The sequence below is a fragment of the Buteo buteo genome, chromosome 9, assembly GCF_964188355.1.
Source record: "Buteo buteo chromosome 9, bButBut1.hap1.1, whole genome shotgun sequence".
NCBI classification, from domain to species: domain Eukaryota; kingdom Metazoa; phylum Chordata; class Aves; order Accipitriformes; family Accipitridae; genus Buteo; species Buteo buteo.
The window spans coordinates 45,540,035-45,549,672 of NC_134179.1; positions in this window are offsets into that span (position 1 = coordinate 45,540,035).

Sequence of the window (9,638 nt, forward strand, 5' to 3'; positions counted from 1 at the left end):
GGCGTACTTCATCGGCAGCGCGGAGCAGCCCGGGTACCCTGCCGGGTGCAAGCTCTTGCTTTCCTCCTGTGAGGAAACACACACGGTCTGTCCAACACGCAACACGTGGTTTTGTATGACCTGTGACATGGTTTGGTTTTCTGGTTTGACGGCTTAGAGTCCAAGGGAAACCTCCTCCTCCTCCTCGCCTCCCTTTCTCCACCAGGGACCTCAGACCCCTTCTTCAATCCAGCGTCTCAAGCGGAAGAAGAATCTAAGGAATGCAGAGAGAGGAGCGGTTACACAGGCATGCCCCGGGCAGGAGCAGACTTCAGCGGAAAAGTCTATAAAAACGGGGATTTGGAGTGCAAAGCTGGAATTCAGCTCATAAGAAAACAAGTCATCCTGTATTGCTTTTCCACCCCCCTCCAGCCTCTGCTCCCGGTGCCACTGTGCATCTGGGCAAGTGCAAGGAGGATTAATTTGCAACAGCTTTTCAGGATTCAAAGGCCTAAAAAGTACATTCTCCTTTATTTGCACAGTGCTTATTTTCTTGGTTAAGAATGAAATGAAGCATCACTCTAACAACTTTCGCGTGGGACCCTGACCCTCGGGAGCCATCCGGAGAGGCAATGGCAGACAACGAGCCCAGAGCCATGCAGGGTAGACTTGCAGTGGGCCGGAGAGACGGAGCTGCCTGCCAGAGCAATGTTCTGCGAGTGGGCGTACATTTAATCTGAGGGTTTATTTTGCTGGTACAATGTGAGCTGAGCCCTGGAAGACTGTGTATGTAGCTGCTTTCTCAGTCAAGGCGTTGCTCTAGGAATTCGATTGCTATTAAATTTTGAATACTCTCTGGCTTCGCTTTAGAGAGAAAGTATTTTCTAATTTGCCATTAAAAAAAGCCCACGGCAGAAGGTGGGCTTCCCTTGGGGGTTCTGGGCGCAAGGTCTCAGGACACCGTTTGGAGGTGGGGGAGTTGTCCGACTGCATCAGCAAACAAGTGGGGTCCCCGCAGCTGCTGCTCTCCCTCGTGCTCCTCTGCACGCCGGCACGGTGGGAGCTGCTGTTCAGCAAAACTCACTGCCACCAAATGCACTGGGGGAACCTCGCTCACTTCTCTCCGGATGAGGAAAATAAGCCTGCTTCCCTCCGTACCCACTGTGGCAGCCAAAACCCAACATCTCGGTGCTTGGGGACATCAAAGCCAAGCACATTCCTCATGCCCCTACTGCGCCGGCTGCATGGGAACGTGCCTGTCCTCTCTGGTCCTCGGGGAGGGCAGCACCCGTGGGGACCACGGGATGTCTGGAAAGTCAGAGCGAAAGGCTTGCTGACAGGAATTAATCCTACAGCTCAGGGCTCCCTCCTCCATACCCTGTGTGGATCTGGTGCGTAATACATACAAACAGTGAGCTACGCTTATTAAAATATTTGTCCTTTCCTGCATCAGCCTTGAATGACTGGCTTATTGACTCACCTATCTCAGATTGATTAACTATGGAGTCACAGGATTAAGAAAGAGACACGTTGCTCTCGGGCAGCCAGTCCACAAACCCCCGTGGGCGAGGGCAGGAGTGCTGGGCTGGCGCGGTACGTCATGTCTGGTAAGCGGTGACTAATTGCCATGCAGGGTGTTGAGAGCTGTTATGGAGATGGCTCAAAACAGGTCAGCTTTGCCCTCGAATTATATGACCCTGAAGAAGTCTCTCCTCTTGCTGAAGAGACACCGAGAATAGCATCGACTCATGAAGATGAGCGAATTAGAAGCAAAACATTGCTGCTGTCTGCTGCTGCTCACGGCGTATGGCACTCGACACGGCTATGGATCATGAGTCACACCAGTTAACGCTCTCGAAAGAGCTAGGAGAGGTTTTTAAGGACTGCAGAAGTGCATAAATACTTCAAACCCATTTAGCTTCCTCTCAGCCTGGACCCCACTGCGTCTCCTGAGCCTCTGATAGATTTTATTTACAGGACTGGCAGGCTGGTCTGTAAGAAAGGCTCAGGAGCAAGGATGTGTCCTACACCAAGACCTGTGCTGTAGAAAGTAAAGCACCTCTGGAAAGCAAAGCATCTCTGGAAAGCAGCTGTTGCGCCTTTAGTTGCGAATTAGACAGGCACATGACATCTCTGAATTGTAACTGACTGATTAATACCACAGACAGGAAAGACACGCCGCCCCAGCTGCACCTCCAGGCATTTGGGGCTGCGCTCTGCAAGCCAGGTCTGTCCCAGCCCCGACGGGAGATGGACAGAGTCCGGAACGGGTTACCCCTACGGAAGGCCAGCTGTGAAGGGATCTATCGGAAAATGGATGGGAAAAGCTGGACTTCAGGGTAGCTGCTCCCCAGGCTCGGGGGGCAGGCGGGCGAGATGCCCAGGCTGCACGTGGTGGGGTCCCTCCTGCCACCGCAGCAGTGACACAGCGCAGCAGCCGCACAGCCCGCGGTGCCTCCCCAGCACCCGCGCGTTGCTTTTCCTCGGCATTTCTGCACCCAAAGCCCAAGGCACGGAGGATGCAGAAGGGGGCTGGGACCCGAGTCCCCCTTTCCCACCAGCCAGCTTGGCTGGCCGTGCCGTGCCCGGGCGCTGCCCGCAGAGCTCGCGTCGCCCCGATCCAGCCACGGCACGGCTCTGCCGTGCGGTCAGCCGGATCACAGGTAAACGGTCTGCCCGCTTTGGGTTTCCTGGCCTGGAGCACGTATGTGCCATGACGCCGCAGGCACCGCCATGAGAAGTGCAGCACGGTACAGGGCTTGGAGGGAGCGTTTGTTAAATATAAAAAGAGGAGTCATTCCAGGTCAAAAACACAAGCTAGATGGAGTGAAAATTGGATTCTCCCCTGGGGAGAAGAACTGCCTGGCTCCAGTCAGCGTCCACAAGACAAGGCTGGTTTTAATTTAAGTAGGTACAGAAATAACGTGCAGTATGCATGAACCAGGACTGTCAGGGGGTTCCAGGAGCATGCACGCAACAGCTTCCCTCCTCTCTTGTACTCCTGCCCTGAGTTTTTAATCTTTCTTGTGCCTGATGCTGCCAGAATTAGCCTCCAAACCTCATCTCTCCTCCCTTCCCTTCTCTGGGTTAAAGTGAGAGGTCTCCCAGGCTCCTCACAAGAATTTTGAGCATCAGCTGCAGGCTCTGCTGCTGGAGGCACAAAGGGGAGAAGGGCTCGGGCGAAGGAGGTTAATCAGAAGGTGGCTATTAGCCACCAGCGTGGTGCAGCCATGAGAAAGACAAACGCTGCCTACAGACATCAGGACTTCCCAAGAGCAATCAGAAATAGCAGTGCCCTTGTGCACAGCCCCAGCAAAGCCTGGGCAGCGTCCAGCTCTGTCCCCCGGGCAGGGAAGAGGGGCCGGGCTGGAGCCCAAGACCACGAGCGCAGGCAGGGAGCCCGTATCCCCCAGCGAAGCTGACGGCACATCTGTGCCGTGCCACGAGGTGCGATGCCCTTCCCTCCGGCAGCGGCGGCAGCAGAGCAAGCTCTGCAACAGAAGCATCGCAGCCCTGCAACAGAAGCATCGCAGCCCTGGCAGAGGTAACCCAGGCACTGCAGACATGCCTTGCAGGGCTTGGCTGGCTGGCTTAACCGAGCCTGGGAGGATTTACTGGCTGTACAGAAACACTGGGGGAAGGAGCACTGTTGTTTAAACTAAGACAAGGCGAGCGCAAGAAGAAATGGAAATAAGCTGGCCACAAACACATCTAGACTGGAAATTACAGAGTTTCTGCTTCTGGTAACAGACTATGGAACAGAATTCCCCCTGAGATGAAGGGGACAAGTCACAGATTTTGGATGCAGACAGACACAAAGGCTCTTGGTGAGGCAGCTCCCTGTTGCACCAAGAGACCTGGCTCAGTGAGGCAGGAGCTGCAGGTCAGCCCAGTAACCCCAGTCCTCCCCTCCACCTCCAGCCCAGCTTGGCAGGCAGCCCCCCCCCAGCACAAAAAGGAGCTGGGCTCGGGGCGTCGGGACTGGGACCGGAGCCGCAGCACCCACGTGGGGCTGCGGAGAGCCGAGGCAGGAGGTAGGGTGCTGATTTCGGAGGGCTGCGGGGTACCTCCTGGGTGGTGCTGGGAGAAGCAGGGTGCCCTTGGGCCAGGGCTGTGCCAGGCACACCCCGGCTGATAGATAACTGCCCGCACACCCTTCCCAAAGCCGCCGGGCACAGCCCAGCCCAGCCAGGCTGCAACCGCCACGTGGACGCGGACCGAGCCCTGCGGACCCCGCGCGGAGCAAAGTCCCTTCGTTGCGGGGCCCCGTCCTGGCTTCGTCTGCTGGAGCACGGCTGGCTCGGTGCGGACCCCCAGCTCGGCGCTGGGTCTCCCCCCCCGGGCTTCAGCAGATCAGGCGAGGCAACGGCAATGCCGAAAGCGCTGCCTCTCAGCTTGGCCTGGCAGCTGCGCACGCAGAGCCCCAAAGGTCCCAGCGCGGTTATTTGGAGCTATGACATACGAGCCGGGACACAGGCTTGTTCCCTGTCTGCGCAGAGACCCCAAAACAGCAAAGCCGGCTGCCAAGTCTGGGTTGTTTTTCCTTGCAACATGAGCCCTGGGATGCTCCCGATGACAAGTCTGTTACACATCCCCTCACCAGGAAGAGCAGAAGGAGCTGCTGGGACACCCAGAAGGAACTGCTGAGACACCCAGGATTTACAGAGCTCATTACACTCAGCTTAATCACTGCGAGGGCTGTGGGACGACTTGCCTAGATTAGCAGGGCATGCTGATGAGGTTGAGGAAGAAAGTTCCCATGGTTATGCTCTGTTTTGCCTGCAGAGCAGAGAGAGCAGCAGTATCACATAGCAAATATTAATATACCTCCAGCTACGGGGGGGGTCCGGCACCTGGAGCATGAGGCAGCTGGTGCCTGAGGAGGAGCAGCCCTCCCAGCGTCCGGGGGGAGAAGGGTGACTGTCAGACAAAGCCACCCCCCTCCTTGCTCAAACAAGAATAATTAGAAAGTTCAGCAGCAAGAAGAAGCCTTTATGAAATCCCAGACAGCATTGCTAACTCTCGGTATTTGATCAGCCCCTAGAGCCCTGCGACGGGGCAGCATCTGTGTGACCATTGCCAAAAGAGGACTTTTTGCTGGGGCAGTGAGAAGCACTCCAACGCAACCCGTCAGCGTTCGGCGGCAGAAGCCATCCTCCCACAGTGATCCCGCTGCGAACAGCCCCAATGCATTGCTTTTTTAGCAATATTTCAGACTTTTGAAAGGGTCTCCAGGGCTTTGGATGAGGAGGGTCATTAGTAATGTCGAAATTGCTACTCAAATAACTCCCCCTCCCGCTGCCATGCTCCCTTTTCCTTTCCCAGGATGGCACTCTCCCCTTTGGCAAGAGCTTCTCCGGGTACGAGACGAGCAGCAGAGCCTGGTCCCCCGTGCACAGGAGAGGTCCCAGCGCAGCCAGGAGGGTTTTCCCTCCAGCTCTTTGCAGGGTGAGCAGTGGACACGGGAAGATCAGGGAGGGGGCGGCAAGGAGAGCATCTTTAGACCAGGGTGTCTGGCCAAAAATAGACTAAAGTAGCCAATCCTAGGAATGTTTGAGATGAGTTACAGGAATGTGAGACTTTCTAGACACATTGACAAGCACCAGCCTGGATTTTTCCCTTCTGACACCATGGGCACATCTCACCTCTATCCCCTTGTGGGACTGCATTAGTCAGTATTATTATGATGGAAGTTGCAGCATAAGAGAGGCTGTTTCCCTGCGTTTCAGAGGTGCCAATGGAAGGGAGAGGAGAGGAGCTGCTGCACAGAGGGCTCCGCAGACTCTAAACATTTCTGAAGGACTCTGTACATCTGCAATCCCCTGTGCACATCCCTTTGAGTGTACAGCACTGCACCCCAGGGCTCGAAACCTTGTGAAGCAGCAGACCATGCTCCATGCTCTTCTCTTGGGTCCAAGGGACAAACAGCACAAGGTGGGACTAGATACTCTTCCTCCCCTCCTCAGATCTCCACCTTCCTGCCAACACACTGCCTGTGTAGGCAGATGTATCTGCAGTGCTCCTCTACGGAGCCCTGGTTGCACAGCTTCCACGCAATCATCCTGATGCTCTGCTCTCCTCTTATGCAAGGATGGATCCCCAGGACCTTGGTCTGGGTTTCACAGCATCTCTTGATACTGACCTGAGTCATGATGCTTTGACCTTCCTGACTGTCAGCAGCTTAAGAAAATACAGCGGTACCAAATAACCTCAACTAATGCACAACTAGCTGATTTTCCTGCCGAGTTCTACAGAAACCACAGCCTCCAGCTAGTCACACTTCATGCTACCACGTGGCATTTTTATTGCCTTGAACTCTCAACACTTCACCACACCGCAGCCTCCCACTGAAAAGCAGGGTGCACACACAGAGACACACGATTGATCACAGCCTCATTTCTACATGCTGGATTCTCTTCAGGCAGAGCGAACGAAGCATCTGACACCACTTGTACAGAGGCACAGTCAACAAACATCATTGGAAATCTTAAATAGGCTTCAGACTCAAGGTGAGTAAGAAAGGTAATTGCTAATAAAATAAAACCCATAGACTACTGAGAAAAGCCAAAACCTTAGCCTGAGCAATAAGCATAATCCCATGCCATTTCTCTCAGAACATCCAGCAGCCTTCCCCACCCAGGATAAACATCACTTGGTTTCTCTGCCAGCCGGCAGTATTGTTCAGGCAGGAACAACCATGTCTTGGCTTATTTGAGATCTCTGCAGCAGATTTATCCCAAGGCACAAGAATAATCACCAGCTAAATGCAAAGCAGTAGCAGAAGAAAGAGAAGTGATGGAAGAGGGGAACCGATACAAACTGCGAATAACATTAGCATGGAGGATTGAAGGAAAAAAAGGACTTGAAAGAGGCAGGGAAAAGGCAGAGACGGCCTTTGAAATCAGCACTCAGCAGGTACCTGAGCTGCAGCTGCTCGTCCCCGCTCCTGCGCACCACTCTTTCTGCAACACCTCCAACAGCACCTTGAGCTCGTAAAACCAGCACAAGGGTGAGTCTGTGGAAGGACTCAGTCCTCTGGGAGCCTTGGATTTAACCGGAGCCCAGTCCCTCCCACCTGGGCTGAGCTTTGCTCGCCGCCCCTCCGTGCGCAGGGTGCAGCCCCGCTCAGGCCAGGTGTGATGCAAGAGGGAAGACCCAGATGCCGGGATACAACCCGGAGCAGCGCGGAGCTGGCAAGGGACCAGGTTGCCTCCAAAGCAGACTGGCACAGGATGGCTGAAGGCTGGGAGCTACTCAGCCGAGCTGCTCAGGAGGATGACTTTCAGCTGGTGCAGAGCAAGGTAACTCTGCTTGGAGCGGCTGAGGATTTGATGCTACAGCTGCCGAAGGCCAGGACCGTGCTCTGCCCCTGCGATCCCACACGGCTCCGCAGGAGCCCAAAACCAACACTCAGCCATGGCAAGGGGCCCCCTCGCCGCTCGTGGAGGGAGAACAAGACAGGGACCGTGCTTCAGACTCGCCCTCCAAACAGCAGCTGTAGGCTGTGAAAATAAATGAAGAGGGAATAAAAAGCACACAACTCTCCTTTCCAGCTGGAGCGTCGGAACCATGGATTCTCTCTGCTCCTCTCCAGAGTATCTGTTGCTTCCTGGTGCAGAGGGTACCAATAGAGCTGTTGTCGGAAGGAGCGGTTTAAGAGGTTACAGCCTGGCCCTTTGCCACTGCCTCGGTGGCAGAAGCGCGGCGTTAACAAGTGGGATTGGTTTAACTCAGTGCAAAGGGAAAGAAATGATCTCCCATCACGTCTGGCTAAAGGGCAGCTCTAGACTTTGGAGGCTGCTGTGGCCTGATCTAAAAAAAGACCCAGGTCTGCCCACACCCTCAGCACAATTATCTGACTGATGTATTACAGGGAGCAGGTTAAAGAATATGTTTAAAGGTGACTGTGTTTCTAACTCATGTTTGCACAGTGTCCAGCCCAGAGCAGTCAGGCCTGACTGCTGCATGTAACATTCCCACATTGGGAATGGATATTGAATAATCCCCAAACGTCTTTCTGGACTGCTGTACATTTTGGCTCAAGGGTTTCTTCCAGTTTCAATGGGCACAGAGCCATGCGGCAACCTTTAATATCATATATCTGAAATACCCCTTTTTCAGGGAACTGCCTATTCTGCTGCCCATAAATGCTTTTGGCTTACCGCAACATTGCCACACTGCTAAGGGACGCTTTGAAATGTCCGATTTTATCAGGAAATACACCATATAAACTCACTTCCTTTAAATTCCTTGATCTCACTTTACAATCTTTCCAACGTTTTAATTTATTATCAGCAGTTGTTTTTTCCTTTCCTTACATCCCTGGGTAAACAGTGTTTCACACTGTCAGCACAGACCTTTTCCTTCTGTAACGGCTGCGAGACTGCAGTAGGGAGTGATCTCCCGACAGCTTTCCTTTTTCCTGGCTGGTAAAATTCACCACTGAGGAGGTACCTGACAGACAGCATTTATAACCTGGAGGACATTCAGTATTGCTATTACTACACACACATCACCAGTGCGAGACTCCAGCTGGAGGGAGCAGATGGGGAGTAATGCTGGGGAACGATGATCTGCATTAGGTCCCTTGAGCTGAGCATCTTATCTCTGGCAGGATGCTCGGGCAGTTATAGAGGACTGCGCCGGTTGCAGCAGCTCCAGACAGTGTGGGAAGAAAAAGTGCCAGGGCCGTGGGGGGAGAGGAAGGGTTCTGGCAGTAGAACAAGGTGCCTCTACGCTCTGGTCCCATCGTTTGCAGCCTGAGCTCAGAGCACACCCAGGCTTTGATGATGTTCTTCTACGGGGTTTGCAACCCTGGTAAGCTCAACCCTGTGTCAGCAGGATAAAATGTGTTGCTCAGGGCTAAGCACCAACTTCGGGAAAATGGCACGTGGGTGTGCACATCCAAGAGCGACCCTGCCTTGTCCCACTGCCCCAGCTCCAGCCAGCAGCTGGTTCATGCCTCATTTGAAAGAAGGTGGTGACCAGATCAAACCTGACTGCGGTGCTGGGCTGGCGTCCACAAAAGAAGGTGCTTCCATTGCACTGACACCTTTCACTAACATTAACTTGCTCAGCAATACATAAATAAATGCCAAGCTGTTTGCTGTGTTTTAACATCCCGTCCCGTTTGCCGCGGGCTTGAAGAGGCCTCCCTGTCCCAGAGTCATGCAATTCTTTTTCAGTGGGTATTGGATTGTTACTGCTATTGGCACTTATAAAGCCAAATTGAAATCCTGTGTTGCTTTTTTAATGTTGCTTTCAATCTGCAGCACAGACATTCACGTCTCAGTGCTTTTCCATTTGCATTGTGTAAGGCACACGGAGATGTCCTGGAGGGGCCAGTTGCTATAGAAAAAGGCTTGTTTGTTGCAGTACTGTCAAACTCCTCCCCAAATGCTGAAGCGTGGAAATATTGCAAGACCCCTCAGAAAAAAACCACCATTTTCCTTTGGCTTTGACTTTGCTGGTTTTGCAGTGAAGCCAAGATGTTCAGTGGCTCTTTTGCCAAGCCATTACATCTTTGCGCTCTCTGTATGCGTGGAAGATTAATGGGAAAAAGTTAATGAGGTGCACAGAGGGCTTGTCAACACAGCAGGGTATTTAGCCCTGCCCCGATGGACCACTAGCCACCTCCTGTGTTGCACAGGTGTAAAAAT